This window comes from Rhamphochromis longiceps, linkage group LG3 (genome assembly GCF_057381845.1).
Source record: "Rhamphochromis longiceps isolate RC_006_pf linkage group LG3, R_longiceps_female_GT1.1, whole genome shotgun sequence".
NCBI classification, from domain to species: Eukaryota; Metazoa; Chordata; class Actinopteri; order Cichliformes; family Cichlidae; genus Rhamphochromis; species Rhamphochromis longiceps.
In genome coordinates this window covers 65,670,201-65,695,277 of record NC_140559.1, presented here as the reverse complement: position 1 = coordinate 65,695,277, position 25,077 = coordinate 65,670,201, and the positions used below count along the sequence as shown (strand labels likewise).

At 58.7% G+C, this 25,077-nt stretch overlaps 13 non-coding genes and 1 pseudogene across 13 annotated transcripts; all 14 read right to left on the bottom strand.

Moving 5' to 3' along the window:
- Positions 1 to 1,263: 1,263 nt before the first annotated feature.
- LOC146675790 (5S ribosomal RNA) lies at positions 1,264 to 1,382 on the bottom strand. The gene has a single exon (XR_014910935.1). It is a non-coding gene; the product is annotated as a 5S ribosomal RNA (ribosomal RNA).
- A 1,616-nt stretch (positions 1,383 to 2,998) lies between these two features.
- LOC146675789 (5S ribosomal RNA) lies at positions 2,999 to 3,117 on the bottom strand. The gene has a single exon (XR_014910934.1). It is a non-coding gene; the product is annotated as a 5S ribosomal RNA (ribosomal RNA).
- A 1,820-nt stretch (positions 3,118 to 4,937) lies between these two features.
- On the bottom strand, positions 4,938 to 5,056 carry LOC146675788 (5S ribosomal RNA). The gene has a single exon (XR_014910933.1). It is a non-coding gene; the product is annotated as a 5S ribosomal RNA (ribosomal RNA).
- Positions 5,057 to 6,752: 1,696 nt separating this feature from the next.
- LOC146675787 (5S ribosomal RNA) lies at positions 6,753 to 6,871 on the bottom strand. The gene has a single exon (XR_014910848.1). It is a non-coding gene; the product is annotated as a 5S ribosomal RNA (ribosomal RNA).
- Positions 6,872 to 8,408: 1,537 nt separating this feature from the next.
- LOC146675786 (5S ribosomal RNA) lies at positions 8,409 to 8,527 on the bottom strand. The gene has a single exon (XR_014910932.1). It is a non-coding gene; the product is annotated as a 5S ribosomal RNA (ribosomal RNA).
- A 1,820-nt stretch (positions 8,528 to 10,347) lies between these two features.
- LOC146675785 (5S ribosomal RNA) lies at positions 10,348 to 10,466 on the bottom strand (annotated as a pseudogene).
- Positions 10,467 to 12,162: 1,696 nt separating this feature from the next.
- LOC146675784 (5S ribosomal RNA) lies at positions 12,163 to 12,281 on the bottom strand. Its single transcript, XR_014910847.1, has one exon. It is a non-coding gene; the product is annotated as a 5S ribosomal RNA (ribosomal RNA).
- Positions 12,282 to 13,619: 1,338 nt separating this feature from the next.
- Positions 13,620 to 13,738, bottom strand: LOC146675783 (5S ribosomal RNA). The gene has a single exon (XR_014910931.1). It is a non-coding gene; the product is annotated as a 5S ribosomal RNA (ribosomal RNA).
- Positions 13,739 to 16,393: 2,655 nt separating this feature from the next.
- On the bottom strand, positions 16,394 to 16,512 carry LOC146675782 (5S ribosomal RNA). The gene has a single exon (XR_014910706.1). It is a non-coding gene; the product is annotated as a 5S ribosomal RNA (ribosomal RNA).
- Positions 16,513 to 18,166: 1,654 nt separating this feature from the next.
- Positions 18,167 to 18,285, bottom strand: LOC146675781 (5S ribosomal RNA). The gene has a single exon (XR_014910705.1). It is a non-coding gene; the product is annotated as a 5S ribosomal RNA (ribosomal RNA).
- Positions 18,286 to 19,344: 1,059 nt separating this feature from the next.
- On the bottom strand, positions 19,345 to 19,463 carry LOC146675780 (5S ribosomal RNA). The gene has a single exon (XR_014910704.1). It is a non-coding gene; the product is annotated as a 5S ribosomal RNA (ribosomal RNA).
- Positions 19,464 to 21,275: 1,812 nt separating this feature from the next.
- LOC146675779 (5S ribosomal RNA) lies at positions 21,276 to 21,394 on the bottom strand. The gene has a single exon (XR_014910929.1). It is a non-coding gene; the product is annotated as a 5S ribosomal RNA (ribosomal RNA).
- A 902-nt stretch (positions 21,395 to 22,296) lies between these two features.
- Positions 22,297 to 22,415, bottom strand: LOC146675778 (5S ribosomal RNA). The gene has a single exon (XR_014910703.1). It is a non-coding gene; the product is annotated as a 5S ribosomal RNA (ribosomal RNA).
- Positions 22,416 to 23,868: 1,453 nt separating this feature from the next.
- On the bottom strand, positions 23,869 to 23,987 carry LOC146675777 (5S ribosomal RNA). Its single transcript, XR_014910786.1, has one exon. It is a non-coding gene; the product is annotated as a 5S ribosomal RNA (ribosomal RNA).
- Between the last annotated feature and the right edge of the window lie 1,090 nt (positions 23,988 to 25,077).

Below are 25,077 nucleotides of genomic sequence, written 5' to 3'. Positions count from 1 at the left end.
GGTGTAGGTGGCCTCAGCCAGCAGCCACAGGCCCTGGTGTGGTGTAAGTGGCCTCAGCCAGAAGCCACAGGCACTGGTGTGGTGTAAGTGGCCTCAGCCAGCAGCAAAAGGGCCCTGGTGTGGTGTAAGTCGCCTCAGCCAGCAGCCACAGGCCCTGGTGTGGTGTAAGTGGCCTCAGCCAGAAGCCACAGGCACTGGTGTGGTGTAAGTGGCCTCAGCCAGCAGCAAAAGGGCCCTGGTGTGGTGTAGGTGGCCTCAGCCAGCAGCCACAGGCCCTGGTGTGGTGTAAGTGGCCTCAGCCAGTGCCACAGGCCCTGGTGTGGTGTAAGTGGCCTGAGCAAGAGCCACAGGCCCTGGTGTGGTGTAATTGGCCTCAGCCAGCAGCCACAGGCCCTGGTGTGGTGTAAGTGGCCTCAGCCAGAAGCCACAGGCACTGGTGTGGTGTAAGTGGCCTCAGCCAGCAGCAAAAGGGCCCTGGTGTGGTGTAGGTGGCCTCAGCCAGCAGCCACAGGCCCTGGTGTGGTGTAAGTGGCCTCAGCCAGTGCCACAGGCCCTGGTGTGGTGTAAGTGGCCTGAGCAAGAGCCACAGGCCCTGGTGTGGTGTAAGTGGCCTCAGCCAGTGCCACAGGCCCTGGTGTGGTGTAATTGGCCTCAGCCAGCAGCCACAGGCCCTGGTGTGGTGTAGGTGGCCTCAGCCAGCAGCCACAGGCCCTGGTGTGGTGTAAGTGGCCTCAGCCAGCAGCCACAGGCCCTGGTGTGGTGTAAGTGGCCTCAGCCAGTGCCACAGGCCCTGGTGTGGTGTAAGTGGCCTGAGCAAGAGCCACAGGCCCTGGTGTGGTGTAAGTGGCCTCAGCCAGTGCCACAGGCCCTGGTGTGGTGTAATTGGCCTCAGCCAGCAGCCACAGGCCCTGGTGTGGTGTAGGTGGCCTCAGCCAGCAGCCACAGGCCCTGGTGTGGTGTAGGTGGCCTCAGCCAGCAGCCACAGGCCCTGGTGTGGTGTAAGTGGCCTCAGCCAGCAGCCACAGGCCCTGGTGTGGTGTAAGTGGCCTCAGCCAGAGCCACAGGCCCTGATGTGGTGTAAGTGGCCCCAGCCGGTCACTCAGGCCCTTGTGTGGTGTAGGTTGCATCAGCTAGCAGCACAAGACATTGGAAAAGAGCCAAAAGCAGTGTCGTTAATGTGCCCTCATTAATGGGCAGCTGCTTTTGGTCTTTTAATACACCCCTTCTCTGGATCAAAAGCGGTTCAATGACATGAAAATGAAAGGCTTACAGCACCAGGTATTCCCAGGCAGTCTCCCATCCAAGTACTAACCAAGCCCAGCCCTGCTTAGCTTCCGAGATCAGACGAGGTCGGGCGTGCTCAGGGTGGTATGGCCGTAAGCTGCTGGCTCCAGCACAATGTCTCAATTTATGGATTCAAGTGATTAGGTGGCAAGTACCTGAAGTTACGAAGACAATCCTATAACCATACCTGCATGTTTGCATAATACCCTAAACAAAGGCTCAGTTTGGCATTTATCCAACAGCACAGGCCCTGGATTGTTGAAGATGGCCTCAGGGACCAGCACAGGGCCTGGTGTGTTGTACATGGCCACAGCAAGCAGCACAGGGCCTGGTTTGGTGAAGATGGCCTCGGCCAGAAGCGCAGGGCCTGGTGTGATGTGAGTGGCCTGAGCAAGAGCAACAGGCCTTGGTGTGGTGTAAGTGGCCTCAGCCAGCAGCCACAGGCACTGGTGTGGTGTAAGTGGCCTCAGCCAGCAGCAAAAGGGCCCTGGTGTGGTGTAAGTGGCCTCAGCCAGCAGCCACAGGCCCTGGTGTGGTGTAGGTGGCCTCAGCCAGCAGCCACAGGCCCTGGTGTGGTGTAAGTGGCCTCAGCCAGCAGCCACAGGCCCTGGTGTGGTGTAAGTGGCCTCAGCCAGTGCCACAGGCCCTGGTGTGGTGTAAGTGGCCTGAGCAAGAGCCACAGACCCTGGTGTGGTGTAATTGGCCTCAGCCAGCAGCCACAGGCCCTGGTGTGGTGTAAGTGGCCTCAGCCAGAAGCCACAGGCACTGGTGTGGTGTAAGTGGCCTCAGCCAGCAGCAAAAGGGCCCTGGTGTGGTTTAAGTCGCCTCAGCCAGCAGCCACAGGCCCTGGTGTGGTGTAGGTGGCCTCAGCCAGCAGCCAAAGGCCCTGGTGTGGTGTAAGTGGCCACAGCAAGCAGCACAGGGCCTGGTTTGGTGAAGATGGCCTCGGCCAGAAGCGCAGGCACTGGTGTGATGTGAGTGGCCTGAGCAAGAGCCACAGGCCTTGGTGTGGTGTAAGTGGCCTCAGCCAGCAGCCACAGGCCCTGGTGTGGTGTAAGTCGCCTCAGCCAGAAGCCACAGGCACTGGTGTGGTGTAAGTGGCCTCAGCCAGCAGCAAAAGGGCCCTGGTGTGGTGTAAGTGGCCTCAGCCAGCAGCCACAGGCCCTGGTGTGGTGTAGGTGGCCTCAGCCAGCAGCCACAGGCCCTGGTGTGGTGTAAGTGGCCTCAGCCAGCAGCCACAGGCCCTGGTGTGGTGTAAGTGGCCTCAGCCAGTGCCACAGGCCCTGGTGTGGTGTAAGTGGCCTGAGCAAGTGCCACAGGCCCTGGTGTGGTGTAAGTGGCCTGAGCAAGAGCCACAGACCCTGGTGTGGTGTAATTGGCCTCAATAGCAACTAATGCCCTGGTGTGGTGTAGGTGGCCTCAGCCAGCAGCCACAGGCCCTGGTGTGGTGTAAGTGGCCTCAGCCAGCAGCCACAGGCCCTGGTGTGGTGTAAGTGGCCTCAGCCAGAGCCACAGGCCCTGATGTGGTGTAAGTGGCCCCAGCCGGTCACTCAGGCCCTTGTGTGGTGTAGGTTGCATCAGCTAGCAGCACAAGACATTGGAAAAGAGCCAAAAGCAGTGTCGTTAATGTGCCCTCATTAATGGGCAGCTGCTTTTGGTCTTTTAATACACCCCTTCTCTGGATCAAAAGCGGTTCAATGACATGAAAAGGAAAGGCTTACAGCACCAGGTATTCCCAGGCAGTCTCCCATCCAAGTACTAACCAAGCCCAGCCCTGCTTAGCTTCCGAGATCAGACGAGGTCGGGCGTGCTCAGGGTGGTATGGCCGTAAGCTGCTGGCTCCAGCACAATGTCTCAATTTATGGATTCAAGTGATTAGGTGGCAAGTACCTGAAGTTACGAAGACAATCCTATAACCATACCTGCATGTTTGCATAATACCCTAACCCAAAGGCTCAGTTTGGCATTTATCCAACAGCACAGGCCCTGGATTGTTGAAGATGGCCTCAGGAACCAGCACAGGGCCTGGTGTGTTGTACATGGCCACAGCAAGCAGCACAGGGCCTGGTTTGGTGAAGATGGCCTCGGCCAGAAGCGCAGGGCCTGGTGTGAAGTGAGTGGCCTGAGCATGAGCAACAGGCCTTGGTGTGGTGTAAGTGGCCTCAGCCAGCAGCCACAGGCCCTGGTGTGGTGTAAGTCGCCTCAGCCAGAAGCCACAGGCACTGGTGTGGTGTAAGTGGCCTCAGCCAGCAGCAAAAGGGCCCTGGTGTGGTGTAAGTGGCCTCAGCCAGCAGCCACAGGCCCTGGTGTGGTGTAAGTCGCCTCAGCCAGAAGCCACAGGCACTGGTGTGGTGTAAGTGGCCTCAGCCAGCAGCAAAAGGGCCCTGGTGTGGTGTAAGTGGCCTCAGCCAGCAGCCACAGGCCCTGGTGTGGTGTAGGTGGCCTCAGCCAGCAGCCACAGGCCCTGGTGTGGTGTAAGTGGCCTCAGCCAGTGCCACAGGCCCTGGTGTGGTGTAAGTGGCCTGAGCAAGAGCCACAGGCCCTGGTGTGGTGTAAGTGGCCTGAGCAAGAGCCACAGACCCTGGTGTGGTGTAATTGGCCTCAATAGCAACTAATGCCCTGGTGTGGTGTAGGTGGCCTCAGCCAGCAGCCACAGGCCCTGGTGTGGTGTAGGTGGCCTCAGCCAGCAGCCACAGGCCTTGGTGTGGTGTAAGTGGCCTCAGCCAGAAGCCACAGGCACTGGTGTGGTGTAAGTGGCCTCAGCCAGCAGCAAAAGGGCCCTGGTGTGGTGTAAGTCGCCTCAGCCAGCAGCCACAGGCCCTGGTGTGGTGTAAGTGGCCTCAGCCAGAAGCCACAGGCACTGGTGTGGTGTAAGTGGCCTCAGCCAGCAGCAAAAGGGCCCTGGTGTGGTGTAGGTGGCCTCAGCCAGCAGCCACAGGCCCTGGTGTGGTGTAAGTGGCCTCAGCCAGTGCCACAGGCCCTGGTGTGGTGTAAGTGGCCTGAGCAAGAGCCACAGGCCCTGGTGTGGTGTAATTGGCCTCAGCCAGCAGCCACAGGCCCTGGTGTGGTGTAAGTGGCCTCAGCCAGAAGCCACAGGCACTGGTGTGGTGTAAGTGGCCTCAGCCAGCAGCAAAAGGGCCCTGGTGTGGTGTAGGTGGCCTCAGCCAGCAGCCACAGGCCCTGGTGTGGTGTAAGTGGCCTCAGCCAGTGCCACAGGCCCTGGTGTGGTGTAAGTGGCCTGAGCAAGAGCCACAGGCCCTGGTGTGGTGTAAGTGGCCTCAGCCAGAAGCCACAGGCCCTGGTGTGGTGTAATTGGCCTCAGCCAGCAGCCACAGGCCCTGGTGTGGTGTAGGTGGCCTCAGCCAGCAGCCACAGGCCCTGGTGTGGTGTAAGTGGCCTCAGCCAGCAGCCACAGGCCCTGGTGTGGTGTAAGTGGCCTCAGCCAGAGCCACAGGCCCTGATGTGGTGTAAGTGGCCCCAGCCGGTCACTCAGGCCCTTGTGTGGTGTAGGTTGCATCAGCTAGCAGCACAAGACATTGGAAAAGAGCCAAAAGCAGTGTCGTTAATGTGCCCTCATTAATGGGCAGCTGCTTTTGGTCTTTTAATACACCCCTTCTCTGGATCAAAAGCGGTTCAATGACATGAAAAGGAAAGGCTTACAGCACCAGGTATTCCCAGGCAGTCTCCCATCCAAGTACTAACCAAGCCCAGCCCTGCTTAGCTTCCGAGATCAGACGAGGTCGGGCGTGCTCAGGGTGGTATGGCCGTAAGCTGCTGGCTCCAGCACAATGTCTCAATTTATGGATTCAAGTGATTAGGTGGCAAGTACCTGAAGTTACGAAGACAATCCTATAACCATACCTGCATGTTTGCATAATACCCTAACCCAAAGGCTCAGTTTGGCATTTATCCAACAGCACAGGCCCTGGATTGTTGAAGATGGCCTCAAGAACCAGCACGGGACCTGGTGTGTTTTACATGGCCACAGCAAGCAGCACAGGGCCTGGTTTGGTGAAGATGGCCTCGGCCAGAAGCGCAGGGCCTGGTGTGATGTGAGTGGCCTGAGCAAGAGCAACAGGCCTTGGTGTGGTGTAAGTGGCCTCAGCCAGCAGCCACAGGCCCTGGTGTGGTGTAAGTCGCCTCAGCCAGAAGCCACAGGCACTGGTGTGGTGTAAGTGGCCTCAGCCAGCAGCCACAGGCCCTGGTGTGGTGTAAGTGGCCTCAGCCAGCAGCCACAGGCCCTGGTGTGGTGTAGGTGTCCTCAGCCAGCAGCCACAGGCCCTGGTGTGGTGTAAGTGGCCTCAGCCAGCAGCCACAGGCCCTGGTGTGGTGTAAGTGGCCTCAGCCAGTGCCACAGGCCCTGGTGTGGTGTAAGTGGCCTGAGCAAGAGCCACAGACCCTGGTGTGGTGTAATTGGCCTCAGCCAGCAGCCACAGGCCCTGGTGTGGTGTAAGTCGCCTCAGCCAGAAGCCACAGGCACTGGTGTGGTGTAAGTGGCCTCAGCCAGCAGCAAAAGGGCCCTGGTGTGGTTTAAGTCGCCTCAGCCAGCAGCCACAGGCCCTGGTGTGGTGTAGGTGGCCTCAGCCAGCAGCCACAGGCCCTGGTGTGGTGTAAGTGGCCACAGCAAGCAGCACAGGGCCTGGTTTGGTGAAGATGGCCTCGGCCAGAAGCGCAGGGCCTGGTGTGATGTGAGTGGCCTGAGCAAGAGCCACAGGCCTTGGTGTGGTGTAAGTGGCCTCAGCCAGCAGCCACAGGCCCTGGTGTGGTGTAAGTCGCCTCAGCCAGAAGCCACAGGCACTGGTGTGGTGTAAGTGGCCTCAGCCAGCAGCAAAAGGGCCCTGGTGTGGTGTAAGTGGCCTCAGCCAGCAGCCACAGGCCCTGGTGTGGTGTAGGTGGCCTCAGCCAGCAGCCACAGGCCTTGGTGTGGTGTAAGTGGCCTCAGCCAGCAGCCACAGGCCCTGGTGTGGTGTAAGTGGCCTCAGCCAGTGCCACAGGCCCTGGTGTGGTGTAAGTGGCCTGAGCAAGAGCCACAGGCCCTGGTGTGGTGTAAGTGGCCTGAGCAAGAGCCACAGGCCCTGGTGTGGTGTAATTGGCCTCAGCCAGCAGCCACAGGCCCTGGTGTGGTGTAAGTGGCCTCAGCCAGCAGCCACAGGCCCTGGTGTGGTGTAAGTGGCCTCAGCCAGTGCCACAGGCCCTGGTGTGGTGTAAGTGGCCTGAGCAAGAGCCACAGGCCCTGGTGTGGTGTAAGTGGCCTCAGCCAGAGCCACAGGCCCTGATGTGGTGTAAGTGGCCCCAGCCGGTCACTCAGGCCCTTGTGTGGTGTAGGTTGCATCAGCTAGCAGCACAAGACATTGGAAAAGAGCCAAAAGCAGTGTCGTTAATGTGCCCTCATTAATGGGCAGCTGCTTTTGGTCTTTTAATACACCCCTTCTCTGGATCAAAAGCGGTTCAATGACATGAAAATGAAAGGTTTACAGCACCAGGTATTCCCAGGCAGTCTCCCATCCAAGTACTAACCAAGCCCAGCCCTGCTTAGCTTCCGAGATCAGACGAGGTCGGGCGTGCTCAGGGTGGTATGGCCGTAAGCTGCTGGCTCCAGCACAATGTCTCAATTTATGGATTCAAGTGATTAGGTGGCAAGTACCTGAAGTTACGAAGACAATCCTATAACCATACCTGCATGTTTGCATAATACCCTAACCCAAAGGCTCAGTTTGGCATTTATCCAACAGCACAGGCCCTGGATTGTTGAAGATGGCCTCAGGAACCAGCACAGGGCCTGGTGTGTTGTACATGGCCACAGCAAGCAGCACAGGGCCTGGTTTGGTGAAGATGGCCTCGGCCAGAAGCGCAGGGCCTGGTGTGATGTGAGTGGCCTGAGTAAGAGCAACAGGCCTTGGTGTGGTGTAAGTGGCCTCAGCCAGCAGCCACAGGCCCTGGTGTGGTGTAAGTCGCCTCAGCCAGAAGCCACAGGCACTGGTGTGGTGTAAGTGGCCTCAGCCAGCAGCAAAAGGGCCCTGGTGTGGTGTAAGTGGCCTCAGCCAGCAGCCACAGGCCCTGGTGTGGTGTAGGTGGCCTCAGCCAGCAGCCACAGGCACTGGTGTGGTGTAAGTGGCCTCAGCCAGCAGCCACAGGCCCTGGTGTGGTGTAAGTGGCCTCAGCCAGCAGCCACAGGCCCTGGTGTGGTGTAAGTGGCCTCAGCCAGTGCCACAGGCCCTGGTGTGGTGTAAGTGGCCTGAGCAAGAGCCACAGGCCCTGGTGTGGTGTAAGTGGCCTCAGCCAGTGCCACAGGCCCTGGTGTGGTGTAATTGGCCTCAGCCAGCAGCCACAGGCCCTGGTGTGGTGTAGGTGGCCTCAGCCAGCAGCCACAGGCCCTGGTGTGGTGTAAGTGGCCTCAGCCAGCAGCCACAGGCCCTGGTGTGGTGTAAGTGGCCTCAGCCAGAGCCACAGGCCCTGATGTGGTGTAAGTGGCCCCAGCCAGAAGCCACAGGCACTGGTGTGGTGTAAGTGGCCTCAGCCAGCAGCAAAAGGGCCCTGGTGTGGTGTAAGTGGCCTCAGCCAGCAGCCACAGGCCCTGGTGTGGTGTAGGTGGCCTCAGCCAGCAGCCACAGGCCCTGGTGTGGTGTAAGTGGCCTCAGCCAGCAGCCACAGGCCCTGGTGTGGTGTAAGTGGCCTCAGCCAGTGCCACAGGCCCTGGTGTGGTGTAAGTGGCCTGAGCAAGTGCCACAGGCCCTGGTGTGGTGTAAGTGGCCTGAGCAAGAGCCACAGACCCTGGTGTGGTGTAATTGGCCTCAATAGCAACTAATGCCCTGGTGTGGTGTAGGTGGCCTCAGCCAGCAGCCACAGGCCCTGGTGTGGTGTAAGTGGCCTCAGCCAGCAGCCACAGGCCCTGGTGTGGTGTAAGTGGCCTCAGCCAGAGCCACAGGCCCTGATGTGGTGTAAGTGGCCCCAGCCGGTCACTCAGGCCCTTGTGTGGTGTAGGTTGCATCAGCTAGCAGCACAAGACATTGGAAAAGAGCCAAAAGCAGTGTCGTTAATGTGCCCTCATTAATGGGCAGCTGCTTTTGGTCTTTTAATACACCCCTTCTCTGGATCAAAAGCGGTTCAATGACATGAAAAGGAAAGGCTTACAGCACCAGGTATTCCCAGGCAGTCTCCCATCCAAGTACTAACCAAGCCCAGCCCTGCTTAGCTTCCGAGATCAGACGAGGTCGGGCGTGCTCAGGGTGGTATGGCCGTAAGCTGCTGGCTCCAGCACAATGTCTCAATTTATGGATTCAAGTGATTAGGTGGCAAGTACCTGAAGTTACGAAGACAATCCTATAACCATACCTGCATGTTTGCATAATACCCTAACCCAAAGGCTCAGTTTGGCATTTATCCAACAGCACAGGCCCTGGATTGTTGAAGATGGCCTCAGGAACCAGCACAGGGCCTGGTGTGTTGTACATGGCCACAGCAAGCAGCACAGGGCCTGGTTTGGTGAAGATGGCCTCGGCCAGAAGCGCAGGGCCTGGTGTGAAGTGAGTGGCCTGAGCATGAGCAACAGGCCTTGGTGTGGTGTAAGTGGCCTCAGCCAGCAGCCACAGGCCCTGGTGTGGTGTAAGTCGCCTCAGCCAGAAGCCACAGGCACTGGTGTGGTGTAAGTGGCCTCAGCCAGCAGCAAAAGGGCCCTGGTGTGGTGTAAGTGGCCTCAGCCAGCAGCCACAGGCCCTGGTGTGGTGTAAGTCGCCTCAGCCAGAAGCCACAGGCACTGGTGTGGTGTAAGTGGCCTCAGCCAGCAGCAAAAGGGCCCTGGTGTGGTGTAAGTGGCCTCAGCCAGCAGCCACAGGCCCTGGTGTGGTGTAGGTGGCCTCAGCCAGCAGCCACAGGCCCTGGTGTGGTGTAAGTGGCCTCAGCCAGTGCCACAGGCCCTGGTGTGGTGTAAGTGGCCTGAGCAAGAGCCACAGGCCCTGGTGTGGTGTAAGTGGCCTGAGCAAGAGCCACAGACCCTGGTGTGGTGTAATTGGCCTCAATAGCAACTAATGCCCTGGTGTGGTGTAGGTGGCCTCAGCCAGCAGCCACAGGCCCTGGTGTGGTGTAGGTGGCCTCAGCCAGCAGCCACAGGCCTTGGTGTGGTGTAAGTGGCCTCAGCCAGAAGCCACAGGCACTGGTGTGGTGTAAGTGGCCTCAGCCAGCAGCAAAAGGGCCCTGGTGTGGTGTAAGTCGCCTCAGCCAGCAGCCACAGGCCCTGGTGTGGTGTAAGTGGCCTCAGCCAGAAGCCACAGGCACTGGTGTGGTGTAAGTGGCCTCAGCCAGCAGCAAAAGGGCCCTGGTGTGGTGTAGGTGGCCTCAGCCAGCAGCCACAGGCCCTGGTGTGGTGTAAGTGGCCTCAGCCAGTGCCACAGGCCCTGGTGTGGTGTAAGTGGCCTGAGCAAGAGCCACAGGCCCTGGTGTGGTGTAATTGGCCTCAGCCAGCAGCCACAGGCCCTGGTGTGGTGTAAGTGGCCTCAGCCAGAAGCCACAGGCACTGGTGTGGTGTAAGTGGCCTCAGCCAGCAGCAAAAGGGCCCTGGTGTGGTGTAGGTGGCCTCAGCCAGCAGCCACAGGCCCTGGTGTGGTGTAAGTGGCCTCAGCCAGTGCCACAGGCCCTGGTGTGGTGTAAGTGGCCTGAGCAAGAGCCACAGGCCCTGGTGTGGTGTAAGTGGCCTCAGCCAGAAGCCACAGGCCCTGGTGTGGTGTAATTGGCCTCAGCCAGCAGCCACAGGCCCTGGTGTGGTGTAGGTGGCCTCAGCCAGCAGCCACAGGCCCTGGTGTGGTGTAAGTGGCCTCAGCCAGCAGCCACAGGCCCTGGTGTGGTGTAAGTGGCCTCAGCCAGAGCCACAGGCCCTGATGTGGTGTAAGTGGCCCCAGCCGGTCACTCAGGCCCTTGTGTGGTGTAGGTTGCATCAGCTAGCAGCACAAGACATTGGAAAAGAGCCAAAAGCAGTGTCGTTAATGTGCCCTCATTAATGGGCAGCTGCTTTTGGTCTTTTAATACACCCCTTCTCTGGATCAAAAGCGGTTCAATGACATGAAAATGAAAGGCTTACAGCACCAGGTATTCGCAGGCAGTCTCCCATCCAAGTACTAACCAAGCCCAGCCCTGCTTAGCTTCCGAGATCAGACGAGGTCGGGCGTGCTCAGGGTGGTATGGCCGTAAGGTGCTGGCTCCAGCACAATGTCTCAATTTATGGATTCAAGTGATTAGGTGGCAAGTACCTGAAGTTACGAAGACAATCCTATAACCATACCTGCATGTTTGCATAATACCCTAACCCAAAGGCTCAGTTTGGCATTTATCCAACAGCACAGGCCCTGGATTGTTGAAGATGGCCTCAAGAACCAGCACGGGACCTGGTGTGTTTTACATGGCCACAGCAAGCAGCACAGGGCCTGGTTTGGTGAAGATGGCCTCGGCCAGAAGCGCAGGGCCTGGTGTGATGTGAGTGGCCTGAGCAAGAGCAACAGGCCTTGGTGTGGTGTAAGTGGCCTCAGCCAGCAGCCACAGGCCCTGGTGTGGTGTAAGTCGCCTCAGCCAGAAGCCACAGGCACTGGTGTGGTGTAAGTGGCCTCAGCCAGCAGCCACAGGCCCTGGTGTGGTGTAAGTGGCCTCAGCCAGCAGCCACAGGCCCTGGTGTGGTGTAGGTGTCCTCAGCCAGCAGCCACAGGCCCTGGTGTGGTGTAAGTGGCCTCAGCCAGCAGCCACAGGCCCTGGTGTGGTGTAAGTGGCCTCAGCCAGTGCCACAGGCCCTGGTGTGGTGTAAGTGGCCTGAGCAAGAGCCACAGACCCTGGTGTGGTGTAATTGGCCTCAGCCAGCAGCCACAGGCCCTGGTGTGGTGTAAGTCGCCTCAGCCAGAAGCCACAGGCACTGGTGTGGTGTAAGTGGCCTCAGCCAGCAGCAAAAGGGCCCTGGTGTGGTTTAAGTCGCCTCAGCCAGCAGCCACAGGCCCTGGTGTGGTGTAGGTGGCCTCAGCCAGCAGCCACAGGCCCTGGTGTGGGGTAAGTGGCCACAGCAAGCAGCACAGGGCCTGGTTTGGTGAAGATGGCCTCGGCCAGAAGCGCAGGGCCTGGTGTGATGTGAGTGGCCTGAGCAAGAGCCACAGGCCTTGGTGTGGTGTAAGTGGCCTCAGCCAGCAGCCACAGGCCCTGGTGTGGTGTAAGTCGCCTCAGCCAGAAGCCACAGGCACTGGTGTGGTGTAAGTGGCCTCAGCCAGCAGCAAAAGGGCCCTGGTGTGGTGTAAGTGGCCTCAGCCAGCAGCCACAGGCCCTGGTGTGGTGTAGGTGGCCTCAGCCAGCAGCCACAGGCCTTGGTGTGGTGTAAGTGGCCTCAGCCAGCAGCCACAGGCCCTGGTGTGGTGTAAGTGGCCTCAGCCAGTGCCACAGGCCCTGGTGTGGTGTAAGTGGCCTGAGCAAGAGCCACAGGCCCTGGTGTGGTGTAAGTGGCCTGAGCAAGAGCCACAGGCCCTGGTGTGGTGTAAGTGGCCTCAGCCAGCAGCCACAGGCCCTGGTGTGGTGTAAGTGGCCTCAGCCAGCAGCCACAGGCCCTGGTGTGGTGTAAGTGGCCTCAGCCAGTGCCACAGGCCCTGGTGTGGTGTAAGTGGCCTGAGCAAGAGCCACAGGCCCTGGTGTGGTGTAAGTGGCCTCAGCCAGAGCCACAGGCCCTGATGTGGTGTAAGTGGCCCCAGCCGGTCACTCAGGCCCTTGTGTGGTGTAGGTTGCATCAGCTAGCAGCACAAGACATTGGAAAAGAGCCAAAAGCAGTGTCGTTAATGTGCCCTCATTAATGGGCAGCTGCTTTTGGTCTTTTAATACACCCCTTCTCTGGATCAAAAGCGGTTCAATGACATGAAAATGAAAGGTTTACAGCACCAGGTATTCCCAGGCAGTCTCCCATCCAAGTACTAACCAAGCCCAGCCCTGCTTAGCTTCCGAGATCAGACGAGGTCGGGCGTGCTCAGGGTGGTATGGCCGTAAGCTGCTGGCTCCAGCACAATGTCTCAATTTATGGATTCAAGTGATTAGGTGGCAAGTACCTGAAGTTACGAAGACAATCCTATAACCATACCTGCATGTTTGCATAATACCCTAACCCAAAGGCTCAGTTTGGCATTTATCCAACAGCACAGGCCCTGGATTGTTGAAGATGGCCTCAGGAACCAGCACAGGGCCTGGTGTGTTGTACATGGCCACAGCAAGCAGCACAGGGCCTGGTTTGGTGAAGATGGCCTCGGCCAGAAGCGCAGGGCCTGGTGTGATGTGAGTGGCCTGAGTAAGAGCAACAGGCCTTGGTGTGGTGTAAGTGGCCTCAGCCAGCAGCCACAGGCCCTGGTGTGGTGTAAGTCGCCTCAGCCAGAAGCCACAGGCACTGGTGTGGTGTAAGTGGCCTCAGCCAGCAGCAAAAGGGCCCTGGTGTGGTGTAAGTGGCCTCAGCCAGCAGCCACAGGCCCTGGTGTGGTGTAGGTGGCCTCAGCCAGCAGCCACAGGCACTGGTGTGGTGTAAGTGGCCTCAGCCAGCAGCCACAGGCCCTGGTGTGGTGTAAGTGGCCTCAGCCAGCAGCCACAGGCCCTGGTGTGGTGTAAGTGGCCTCAGCCAGTGCCACAGGCCCTGGTGTGGTGTAAGTGGCCTGAGCAAGAGCCACAGGCCCTGGTGTGGTGTAAGTGGCCTCAGCCAGTGCCACAGGCCCTGGTGTGGTGTAAGTGGCCTCAGCTAGAAGACACAGGCCCTGGTGTGGTGTAAGTGGCCTCAGCCAGCAGCAAAAGGGCCCTGGTGTGGTGTAAGTGGCCTCAGCCAGCAGCCACAGGCCCTGGTGTGGTGTAAGTGGCCTCAGCCAGTGCCACAGGCCCTGGTGTGGTGTAAGTGGCCTGAGCAAGAGCCACAGACCCTGGTGTGGTGTAATTGGCCTCAATAGCAACTAAGGCCCTGGTGTGGTGTATGTGGCCTCAGGCAGCAGCCACAGGCCCTGTTGTGATGTAACTTGCCTGAGCAAGAGCCACAGGCCCTGGTGTGGTGTAGGTGGCCTCAGCCAGCAGCCACAGGCCCTGGTGTGGTGTAAGTGGCCTCAGCCAGCAGCCACAGGCCCTGGTGTGGTGTAAGTGGCCTCAGCCAGAGCCACAGGCCCTGATGTGGTGTAAGTGGCCCCAGCCGGTCACTCAGGCCCTTGTGTGGTGTAGGTTGCATCAGCTAGCAGCACAAGACATTGGAAAAGAGCCAAAAGCAGTGTCGTTAATGTGCCCTCATTAATGGGCAGCTGCTTTTGGTCTTTTAATACACCCCTTCTCTGGATCAAAAGGGGTTCAATGACATGAAAATGAAAGGCTTACAGCACCAGGTATTCCCAGGCAGTCTCCCATCCAAGTACTAACCAAGCCCAGCCCTGCTTAGCTTCCGAGATCAGACGAGGTCGGGCGTGCTCAGGGTGGTATGGCCGTAAGCTGCTGGCTCCAGCACAATGTCTCAATTTATGGATTCAAGTGATTAGGTGGCAAGTACCTGAAGTTACGAAGACAATCCTATAACCATACCTGCATGTTTGCATAATACCCTAACCCAAAGGCTCAGTTTGGCATTTATCCAACAGCACAGGCCCTGGATTGTTGAAGATGGCCTCAGGAACCAGCACAGGGCCTGGTGTGTTGTACATGGCCACAGCAAGCAGCACAGGGCCTGGTTTGGTGAAGATGGCCTCGGCCAGAAGCGCAGGGCCTGGTGTGATGTGAGTGGCCTGAGCAAGAGCAACAGGCCTTGGTGTGGTGTAAGTGGCCTCAGCCAGCAGCCACAGGCCCTGGTGTGGTGTAAGTGGCCTCAGCCAGCAGCCACAGGCCCTGGTGTGGTGTAAGTGGCCTGAGCAAGAGCCACAGGCCCTGGTGTGGTGTAAGTGGCCTCAGCCAGCAGCCACAGGCCCTGGTGTGGTGTAAGTAGCCTCAGCCAGAAGCCACAGGCACTGGTGTGGTGTAAGTGGCCTCAGCCAGCAGCAAAAGGGCCCTGGTGTGGTGTAAGTCGCCTCAGCCAGCAGCCACAGGCCCTGGTGTGGTGTAAGTCGCCTCAGCCAGAAGCCACAGGCACTGGTGTGGTGTAAGTGGCCTCAGCCAGCAGCAAAAGGGCCCTGGTGTGGTGTAAGTGGCCTCAGCCAGCAGCCACAGGCCCTGGTGTGGTGTAGGTGGCCTCAGCCAGCAGCCACAGGCCCTGGTGTGGTGTAAGTGGCCTCAGCCAGCAGCCACAGGCCTTGGTGTGGTGTAAGTGGCCTCAGCCAGCAGCCACAGGCCCTGGTGTGGTGTAAGTCGCCTCAGCCAGAAGCCACAGGCACTGGTGTGGTGTAAGTGGCCTCAGCCAGCAGCAAAAGGGCCCTGGTGTGGTGTAAGTGGCCTCAGCCAGCAGCCACAGGCCCTGGTGTGGTGTAGGTGGCCTCAGCCAGCAGCCACAGGCCCTGGTGTGGTGTAAGTGGCCTCAGCCAGCAGCCACAGGCCCTGGTGTGGTGTAAGTGGCCTCAGCCAGCAGCCACAGGCCCTGGTGTGGTGTAAGTGGCCTAAGCCAGTGCCACAGGCCCTGGTGTGGTGTAAGTGGCCTGAGCAAGAGCCACAGACCCTGGTGTGGTGTAATTGGCCTCAGCCAGCAGCCACAGGCCCTGGTGTGGTGTAAGTCGCCTCAGCTAGAAGACACAGGCACTGGTGTGGTGTAAGTGGCCTCAGCCAGCAGCAAAAGGGCCCTGGTGTGGTGTAAGTCGCCTCAGCCAGCAGCCACAGGCCCTGGTGTGGTGTAGGTGGCCTCAGCCAGCAGCCACAGGCCCTGGTGTGGTGTAAGTGGCCTCAGCCAGCAGCCACAGGCCCTGGTGTGGTGTAAGTGGCCTCAGCCAGTGCCACAGGCCCTGGTGTGGTGTAAGTGGCCTGAGCAAGAGCCACAGGCCCTGGTGTGGTGTAAGTGGCCTGAGCAAGAGCCACAGACCCTGGTGTGGTGTAATTGGCCTCAATAGCAACTAATGCCCTGGTGTGGTGTAAGTGGCCTCAGCCAGCAGCCACAGGCCCTGGTGTGGTGTAGGTGGCCTCAGCCAGCAGCCACAGGCCCTGGTGTGGTGTAAGTGGCCTCAGCCAGCAGCCACAGGCCCTGGTGTGGTGTAAGTGGCCTTAGCCAGCAGCCACAGGCCCTGGTGTGGTGTAAGTCGCCTCAGCCAGAAGCCACAGGCACTGGTGTGGTGTAAGTGGCCTCAGCCAGCAGCAAAAGGGCCCTGGTGTGGTGTAAGTGGCCTCAGCCAGCAGCCACAGGCCCTGGTGTGGTGTAGGTGGCCTCAGCCAGCAGCCACATGCCCTGGTGTGGTGTAAGTGGCCTCAGCCAGCAGCCACAGGCCCTGGTGTGGTGTAAGTGGCCTCAGCCAGCAGCCACAGGCCCTGGTGTGGTGTAAGTGGCCTCAGCCAGTGCCACAGGCCCTGGTGTGGTGTAAGTGGCCTGAGCAAGAGCCACAGACCCTGGTGTGGTGTAAGTGGCCTCAGCCAGCAGCCACAGGCCCTGGTGTGGTGTAAGTCGCCTCAGCTAGAAGACACAGGCACTGGTGTGGTGTAAGTGGCCTCAGCCAGCAGCAAAAGGGCCCTGGTGTGGTGTAAGTGGCCTCAGCCAGCAGCCACAGGCCCTGGTGTGGTGTAAGTGGCCTCAGCCAGTGCCACAGGCCCTGGTGTGGTGTAAGTGGCCTGAGCAAGAGCCACAGGCCCTGGTGTGGTGTAAGTGGCCTGAGCAAGAGCCACAGACCCTGGTGTGGTGTAATTGGCCTCAATAGCAACTAATGCCCTGGTGTGGTGTAGGTGGCCTCAGCCAGCAGCCACAGGCCCTGGTGTGGTGTAAGTGGCCTCAGCCAGCAGCCACAGGCCCTGGTGTGGTGTAAGTGGCCTCAGCCAGAGCCACAGGCCCTGATGTGGTGTAAGTGGCCCCAGCCGGTCACTCAGGCCCTTGTGTGGTGTAGGTTGCATCAGCTAGCAGCACAAGACATTGGAAAAGAGCCAAAAGCAATGTCGTTAATGTGCCCTCATTAATGGGCAGATGCTTTTGGTCTTTTAATACACCCCTTCTCTGGATCAAAAGCGGTTCAATGACATGAAAATGAAAGGCTTACAGCACCAGGTATTCCCAGGCAGTCTCCCATCCAAGTACTAGCCAAGCCCAGCCCTGCTTAGCTTCCGAGATCAGACGAGGTCGGGCGTGCTCAGGGTGGTATGGCCGTAAGCTGCTGGCCCCAGCACAATGTCTCAATTTATGGATTCAAGTGATTAGGTGGCAAGTACCTGAAGTTACGAAGACAATCCTATAACCATACCTGCATGTTTGCATAATACCCTAACCCAAAGGCTCAGTTTGGCATTTATCCAACAGCACAGGCCCTGGATTGTTGAAGATGGCCTCAAGAACCAGCACAGGACCTGGTGTGTTTTACATGGCCACAGCAAGCAGCACAGGGCCTGGTTTGGTGAAGATGGCCTCAGCAAGCAGCCACAGGCCCTGGTTTGGTGTAAGTGGCCTCAGCCAGCAGCCACAGGCCCTGGTGTGGTGTAAGTGGCCTCAGCCAGAAGCCACAGGCACTGGTGTGGTGTAAGTGGCCTCAGCCAGCAGCAAAAGGGCCCTGGTGTGGTGTAAGTCGCCTCAGCCAGCAGCCACAGGCCCTGGTGTGGTGTAGGTGGCCTCAGCCAGCAGCCACAGGCCCTGGTGTGGTGTAAGTGGCCTCAGCCAGCAGCCACAGGCCCTGGTGTGGTGTAAGTGGCCTCAGCCAGTGCCACAGGCCCTGGTGTGGTGTAAGTGGCCTGAGCAAGAGCCACAGACCCTGGTGTGGTGTAATTGGCCTCAATAGCAACTAAGGCCCTGGTGTGGTGTATGTGGCCTCAGGCAGCAGCCACAGGCCCTGTTGTGATGTAACTTGCCTGAGCCAGCAGCCACAGGCCCTGGTGTGGTGTAAGTGGCCTCAGCCAGAGCCACAGGCCCTGATGTGGTGTAAGTGGCCCCAGCCGGTCACTCAGGCCCTGGTGTGGTGTAAGTGGCCTCAGCCAGTGCCACAGGCCCTGGTGTGGTGTAAGTGGCCTGAGCAAGAGCCACAGACCCTGGTGTGGTGAAATTGGCCTCAGCCAGCAGCCACAGGCCCTGGTGTGGTGTAAGTGGCCTCAGCCAGCAGCCACAGGCCCTGGTGTGGTGTAAGTGGCCTGAGCAAGAGCCACAGGCCCTGGTGTGGTGTAAGTGGCCTCAGCCAGCAGCCACAGGCCCTGGTGTGGTGTAAGTAGCCTCAGCCAGAAGCCACAGGCACTGGTGTGGTGTAAGTGGCCTCAGCCAGCAGCAAAAGGGCCCTGGTGTGGTGTAAGTCGCCTCAGCCAGCAGCCACAGGCCCTGGTGTGGTGTAGGTGGCCTCAGCCAGCAGCCACAGGCCCTGGTGTGGTGTAATTGGCCTCAATAGCAACTAAGGCCCTGGTGTGGTGTATGTGGCCTCAGGCAGCAGCCACAGGCCCTGTTGTGATGTAACTTGCCTGAGCAAGAGCCACAGACCCTGGTGTGGTGTAATTGGCCTCAATAGCAACTAATGCCCTGGTGTGGTGTAGGTGGCCTCAGCCAGCAGCCACAGGCCCTGGTGTGGTGTAAGTGGCCTCAGCCAGCAGCCACAGGCCCTGGTGTGGTGTAAGTGGCCTCAGCCAGAGCCACAGGCCCTGATGTGGTGTAAGTGGCCCCAGCCGGTCACTCAGGCCCTTGTGTGGTGTAGGTTGCATCAGCTAGCAGCACAAGACATTGGAAAAGAGCCAAAAGCAATGTCGTTAATGTGCCCTCATTAATGGGCAGCTGCTTTTGGTCTTTTAATACACCCCTTCTCTGGATCAAAAGCGGTTCAATGACATGAAAATGAAAGGCTTACAGCACCAGGTATTCCCAGGCAGTCTCCCATCCAAGTACTAGCCAAGCCCAGCCCTGCTTAGCTTCCGAGATCAGACGAGGTCGGGCGTGCTCAGGGTGGTATGGCCGTAAGCTGCTGGCTCCAGCACAATGTCTCAATTTATGGATTCAAGTGATTAGGTGGCAAGTACCTGAAGTTACGAAGACAATCCTATAACCATACCTGCATGTTTGCATAATACCCTAACCCAAAGGCTCAGTTTGGCATTTATCCAACAGCACAGGCCCTGGATTGTTGAAGATGGCCTCAGGAACCAGCACAGGGCCTGGTGTGTTGTACATGGCCACAGCAAGCAGCACAGGGCCTGGTTTGGTGAAGATGGCCTCGGCCAGAAGCGCAGGGCCTGGTGTGATGTGAGTGGCCTGAGCAAGAGCAACAGGCCTTGGTGTGGTGTAAGTGGCCTCAGCCAGCAGCCACAGGCCCTGGTGTGGTGTAAGTCGCCTCAGCTAGAAGACACAGGCACTGGTGTGGTGTAAGTGGCCTCAGCCAGCAGCCACAGGCCCTGGTGTGGTGTAAGTCGCCTCAGCCAGCAGCCACAGGCCCTGGTGTGGTGTAGGTGGCCTCAGCCAGCAGCCACAGGCCCTGGTGTGGTGTAAGTGGCCTCAGCCAGCAGCCACAGGCCCTGGTGTGGTGTAAGTGGCCTCAGCCAGCAGCCACAGGCCCTGGTGTGGTGTAAGTGGCCTCAGCCAGTGCCACAGGCCCTGGTGTGGTGTAAGTGGCCTGAGCAAGAGCCACAGGCCCTGGTGTGGTGTAAGTGGCCTGAGCAAGAGCCACAGACCCTGGTGTGGTGTAATTGGCCTCAATAGCAACTAATGCCCTGGTGTGGTGTAGGTGGCCTCAGCCAGCAGCCACAGGCCCTGGTGTGGTGTAAGTGGCCTCAGCCAGCAGCCACAGGCCCTGGTGTGGTGTAAGTGGCCTCAGCCAGAGCCACAGGCCCTGATGTGGTGTAAGTGGCCCCAGCCGGTCACTCAGGCCCTTGTGTGGTGTAGGTTGCATCAGCTAGCAGCACAAGACATTGGAAAAGAGCCAAAAGCAATGTCGTTAATGTGCCCTCATTAATGGGCAGATGCTTTTGGTCTTTTAATACACCCCTTCTCTGGATCAAAAGCGGTTCAATGACATGAAAATGAAAGGCTTACAGCACCAGGTATTCCCAGGCAGTCTCCCATCCAAGTACTAGCCAAGCCCAGCCCTGCTTAGCTTCCGAGATCAGACGAGGTCGGGCGTGCTCAGGGTGGTATGGCCGTAAGCTGCTGGCCCCAGCACAATGTCTCAATTTATGGATTCAAGTGATTAGGTGGCAAGTACCTGAAGTTACGAAGACAATCCTATAACCATACCTGCATGTTTGCATAATACCCTAACCCAAAGGCTCAGTTTGGCATTTATCCAACAGCACAGGCCCTGGATTGTTGAAGATGGCCTCAAGAACCAGCACAGGACCTGGTGTGTTTTACATGGCCACAGCAAGCAGCACAGGGCCTGGTTTGGTGAAGATGGCCTCAGCAAGCAGCCACAGGCCCTGGTTTGGTGTAAGTGGCCTCAGCCAGCAGCCACAGGCCCTGGTGTGGTGTAAGTGGCCTCAGCCAGCAGCCACAGGCCCTGGTGTGGTCTAAGTGGCCTCAGCCAGTGCCACAGGCCCTGGTGTGGTGTAAGTGGCCTGAGCAAGAGCCACAGGCCCTGGTGTGGTGTAAGTGGCCTCAGCCAGCAGCCACAGGCCCTGGTGTGGTGTAAGTGGCCTGAGCAAGTGCCAAAGGCCCTGGTGTGGTGTAAGTGGCCTAAGCCAGAGCCACAGGCCCTGGTGTGGTGTAAGTGGCCTCAATAGCAAATAAGGCCCTGGTGTGGTGTAAGTGGCCTGAGCAAGAACCACAGGGCCTGGTTTGGTGAAGATGGCCTCGGCCAGAAGCGCAGGGCCTGGTGTAATGTGAGTGGCCTGAGCAAGAGCCACAGGCCCTGGTGTGGTGTAAGTGGCCTCAGCCAGCAGCCACAGGCCCTGGTGTGGTGTAGGTGGCCTCAGCCAGCAGCCACAGGCCCTGGTGTGGTGTAAGTGGCCTCAGCCAGCAGCCACAGGCCCTGGTGTGGTGTAAGTGGCCTCAGCCAGCAGCCACAGGCCCTGGTGTGGTGTAAGTCGCCTCAGCCAGAAGCCACAGGCACTGGTGTGGTGTAAGTGGCCTCAGCCAGCAGCAAAAGGGCCCTGGTGTGGTGTAAGTGGCCTCAGCCAGCAGCCACAGGCCCTGGTGTGGTGTAGGTGGCCTCAGCCAGCAGCCACATGCCCTGGTGTGGTGTAAGTGGCCTCAGCCAGCAGCCACAGGCCCTGGTGTGGTGTAAGTGGCCTCAGCCAGCAGCCACAGGCCCTGGTGTGGTGTAAGTGGCCTCAGCCAGTGCCACAGGCCCTGGTGTGGTGTAAGTGGCCTGAGCAAGAGCCACAGACCCTGGTGTGGTGTAAGTGGCCTCAGCCAGCAGCCACAGGCCCTGGTGTGGTGTAAGTCGCCTCAGCTAGAAGACACAGGCACTGGTGTGGTGTAAGTGGCCTCAGCCAGCAGCAAAAGGGCCCTGGTGTGGTGTAAGTGGCCTCAGCCAGCAGCCACAGGCCCTGGTGTGGTGTAAGTGGCCTCAGCCAGTGCCACAGGCCCTGGTGTGGTGTAAGTGGCCTGAGCAAGAGCCACAGGCCCTGGTGTGGTGTAAGTGGCCTGAGCAAGAGCCACAGACCCTGGTGTGGTGTAATTGGCCTCAATAGCAACTAATGCCCTGGTGTGGTGTAGGTGGCCTCAGCCAGCAGCCACAGGCCCTGGTGTGGTGTAAGTGGCCTCAGCCAGCAGCCACAGGCCCTGGTGTGGTGTAAGTGGCCTCAGCCAGAGCCACAGGCCCTGATGTGGTGTAAGTGGCCCCAGCCGGTCACTCAGGCCCTTGTGTGGTGTAGGTTGCATCAGCTAGCAGCACAAGACATTGGAAAAGAGCCAAAAGCAGTGTCGTTAATGTGCCCTCATTAATGGGCAGCTGCTTTTGGTCTTTTAATACACCCCTTCTCTGGATCAAAAGCGGTTCAATGACATGAAAATGAAAGGCTTACAGCACCAGGTATTCCCAGGCAGTCTCCCATCCAAGTACTAACCAAGCCCAGCCCTGCTTAGCTTCCGAGATCAGACGAGGTCGGGCGTGCTCAGGGTGGTATGGCCGTAAGCTGCTGGCTCCAGCACAATGTCTCAATTTATGGATTCAAGTGATTAGGTGGCAAGTACCTGAAGTTACGAAGACAATCCTATAACCATACCTGCATGTTTGCATAATACCCTAACCCAAAGGCTCAGTTTGGCATTTATCCAACAGCACAGGCCCTGGATTGTTGAAGATGGCCTCAGGAACCAGCACAGGGCCTGGTGTGTTGTACATGGCCACAGCAAGCAGCACAGGGCCTGGTTTGGTGAAGATGGCCTCGGCCAGAAGCGCAGGGCCTGGTGTGATGTGAGTGGCCTGAGCAAGAGCAACAGGCCTTGGTGTGGTGTAAGTGGCCTCAGCCAGCAGCCACAGGCCCTGGTGTGGTGTAAGTCGCCTCAGCCAGAAGCCACAGGCACTGGTGTGGTGTAAGTGGCCTCAGCCAGCAGCAAAAGGGCCCTGGTGTGGTGTAAGTGGCCTCAGCCAGCAGCCACAGGCCCTGGTGTGGTGTAGGTGGCCTCAGCCAGCAGCCACAGGCCCTGGTGTGGTGTAAGTGGCCTGAGCAAGAGCCACAGACCCTGGTGTGGTGTAATTGGCCTCAATAGCAACTAATGCCCTGGTGTGGTGTAGGTGGCCTCAGCCAGCAGCCACAGGCCCTGGTGTGGTGTAAGTGGCCTCAGCCAGCAGCCACAGGCCCTGGTGTGGTGTAAGTGGCCTCAGCCAGAGCCACAGGCCCTGATGTGGTGTAAGTGGCCCCAGCCGGTCACTCAGGCCCTTGTGTGGTGTAGGTTGCATCAGCTAGCAGCACAAGACATTGGAAAAGAGCCAAAAGCAATGTCGTTAATGTGCCCTCATTAATGGGCAGATGCTTTTGGTCTTTTAATACACCCCTTCTCTGGATCAAAAGCGGTTCAATGACATGAAAATGAAAGGCTTACAGCACCAGGTATTCCCAGGCAGTCTCCCATCCAAGTACTAGCCAAGCCCAGCCCTGCTTAGCTTCCGAGATCAGACGAGGTCGGGCGTGCTCAGGGTGGTATGGCCGTAAGCTGCTGGCCCCAGCACAATGTCTCAATTTATGGATTCAAGTGATTAGGTGGCAAGTACCTGAAGTTACGAAGACAATCCTATAACCATACCTGCATGTTTGCATAATACCCTAACCCAAAGGCTCAGTTTGGCATTTATCCAACAGCACAGGCCCTGGATTGTTGAAGATGGCCTCAAGAACCAGCACAGGACCTGGTGTGTTTTACATGGCCACAGCAAGCAGCACAGGGCCTGGTTTGGTGAAGATGGCCTCAGCAAGCAGCCACAGGCCCTGGTTTGGTGTAAGTGGCCTCAGCCAGCAGCCACAGGCCCTGGTGTGGTGTAAGTGGCCTCAGCCAGCAGCCACAGGCCCTGGTGTGGTCTAAGTGGCCTCAGCCAGTGCCACAGGCCCTGGTGTGGTGTAAGTGGCCTGAGCAAGAGCCACAGGCCCTGGTGTGGTGTAAGTGGCCTCAGCCAGCAGCCACAGGCCCTGGTGTGGTGTAAGTGGCCTGAGCAAGTGCCAAAGGCCCTGGTGTGGTGTAAGTGGCCTAAGCCAGAGCCACAGGCCCTGGTGTGGTGTAAGTGGCCTCAATAGCAAATAAGGCCCTGGTGTGGTGTAAGTGGCCTGAGCAAGAACCACAGGGCCTGGTTTGGTGAAGATGGCCTCGGCCAGAAGCGCAGGGCCTGGTGTAATGTGAGTGGCCTGAGCAAGAGCCACAGGCCCTGGTGTGGTGTAAGTGGCCTCAGCCAGCAGCCACAGGCCCTGGTGTGGTGTAGGTGGCCTCAGCCAGCAGCCACAGGCCCTGGTGTGGTGTAAGTGGCCTCAGCCAGCAGCCACAGGCCCTGGTGTGGTGTAAGTGGCCTCAGCCAGCAGCCACAGGCCCTGGTGTGGTGTAAGTCGCCTCAGCCAGAAGCCACAGGCACTGGTGTGGTGTAAGTGGCCTCAGCCAGCAGCAAAAGGGCCCTGGTGTGGTGTAAGTGGCCTCAGCCAGCAGCCACAGGCCCTGGTGTGGTGTAAGTGGCCTCAGCCAGTGCCACAGGCCCTGGTGTGGTGTAAGTGGCCTGAGCAAGAGCCACAGGCCCTGGTGTGGTGTAAGTGGCCTGAGCAAGAGCCACAGACCCTGGTGTGGTGTAATTGGCCTCAATAGCAACTAATGCCCTGGTGTGGTGTAGGTGGCCTCAGCCAGCAGCCACAGGCCCTGGTGTGGTGTAAGTGGCCTCAGCCAGCAGCCACAGGCCCTGGTGTGGTGTAAGTGGCCTCAGCCAGAGCCACAGGCCCTGATGTGGTGTAAGTGGCCCCAGCCGGTCACTCAGGCCCTTGTGTGGTGTAGGTTGCATCAGCTAGCAGCACAAGACATTGGAAAAGAGCCAAAAGCAGTGTCGTTAATGTGCCCTCATTAATGGGCAGCTGCTTTTGGTCTTTTAATACACCCCTTCTCTGGATCAAAAGCGGTTCAATGACATGAAAATTAAAGGCTTACAGCACCAGGTATTCCCAGGCAGTCTCCCATCCAAGTACTAACCAAGCCCAGCCCTGCTTAGCTTCCGAGATCAGACGAGGTCAGGCGTGCTCAGGGTGGTATGGCCGTAAGCTGCTGGCTCCAGCACAATGTCTCAATTTATGGATTCAAGTGATTAGGTGGCAAGTACCTGAAGTTACGAAGACAATCCTATAACCATATCTGCATGTTTGCATAATACCCTAACCCAAAGGCTCAGTTTGGCATTTATCCAACAGCACAGGCCCTGGATTGTTGAAGATGGCCTCAGGAACCAGCACAGGGCCTGGTGTGTTGTACATGGCCACAGCAAGCAGCACAGGGCCTGGTTTGGTGAAGATGGCCTCGGCCAGAAGCGCAGGACCTGGTGTGATGTGAGTGGCCTGAGCAAGAGCAACAGGCCTTGGTGTGGTGTAAGTGGCCTCAGCCAGCAGCCACAGGCCCTGGTGTGGTGTAAGTCGCCTCAGCCAGAAGCCACAGGCACTGGTGTGGTGTAAGTGGCCTCAGCCAGCAGCAAAAGGGCCCTGGTGTGGTGTAAGTGGCCTCAGCCAGCAGCCACAGGCCCTGGTGTGGTGTAGGTGGCCTCAGCCAGCAGCCACAAGCCCTGGTGTGGTGTAATTGGCCTCAGCCAGCAGCCACAGGCCCTGGTGTGGTGTAAGTGGCCTCAGCCAGCAGCCACAGGCCCTGGTGTGGTGTAAGTGGCCTCAGCCAGCAGCCACAGGCCCTGGTGTGGTCTAAGTGGCCTCGGCCAGTGCCACAGGCCCTGGTGTGGTGTAAGTGGCCTCAGCCAGTGCCACAGGCCCTGGTGTGGTGTAAGTGGCCTGAGCAAGAGCCACAGGCAATGGTGTGGTGTAAGTGGCCTGAGCAAGAGCCACAGGCCCTGGTGTGGTGTAAGTGGCCTCAGCCAGCAGTCACAGGCCCTGGTGTGGTGTAAGTGGACTGAGCAAGTGCCACAGGCCCTGGTGTGGTGTAAGCGGCCTAAGCCAGAGCCACAGGCCCTGGTGTGGTGTAAGTGGCCTCAATAGCAAATAAGGCCCTGGTGTGGTGTAAGTGGCCTGAGCAAGAACCACAGGGCCTGGTTTGGTGAAGATGGCCTCGGCCAGAAGCGCAGGGCCTGGTGTGATGTGAGTGGCCTGAGCAAGAGCCACAGGCCCTGGTGTGGTGTAAGTGGCCTCAGCCAGCAG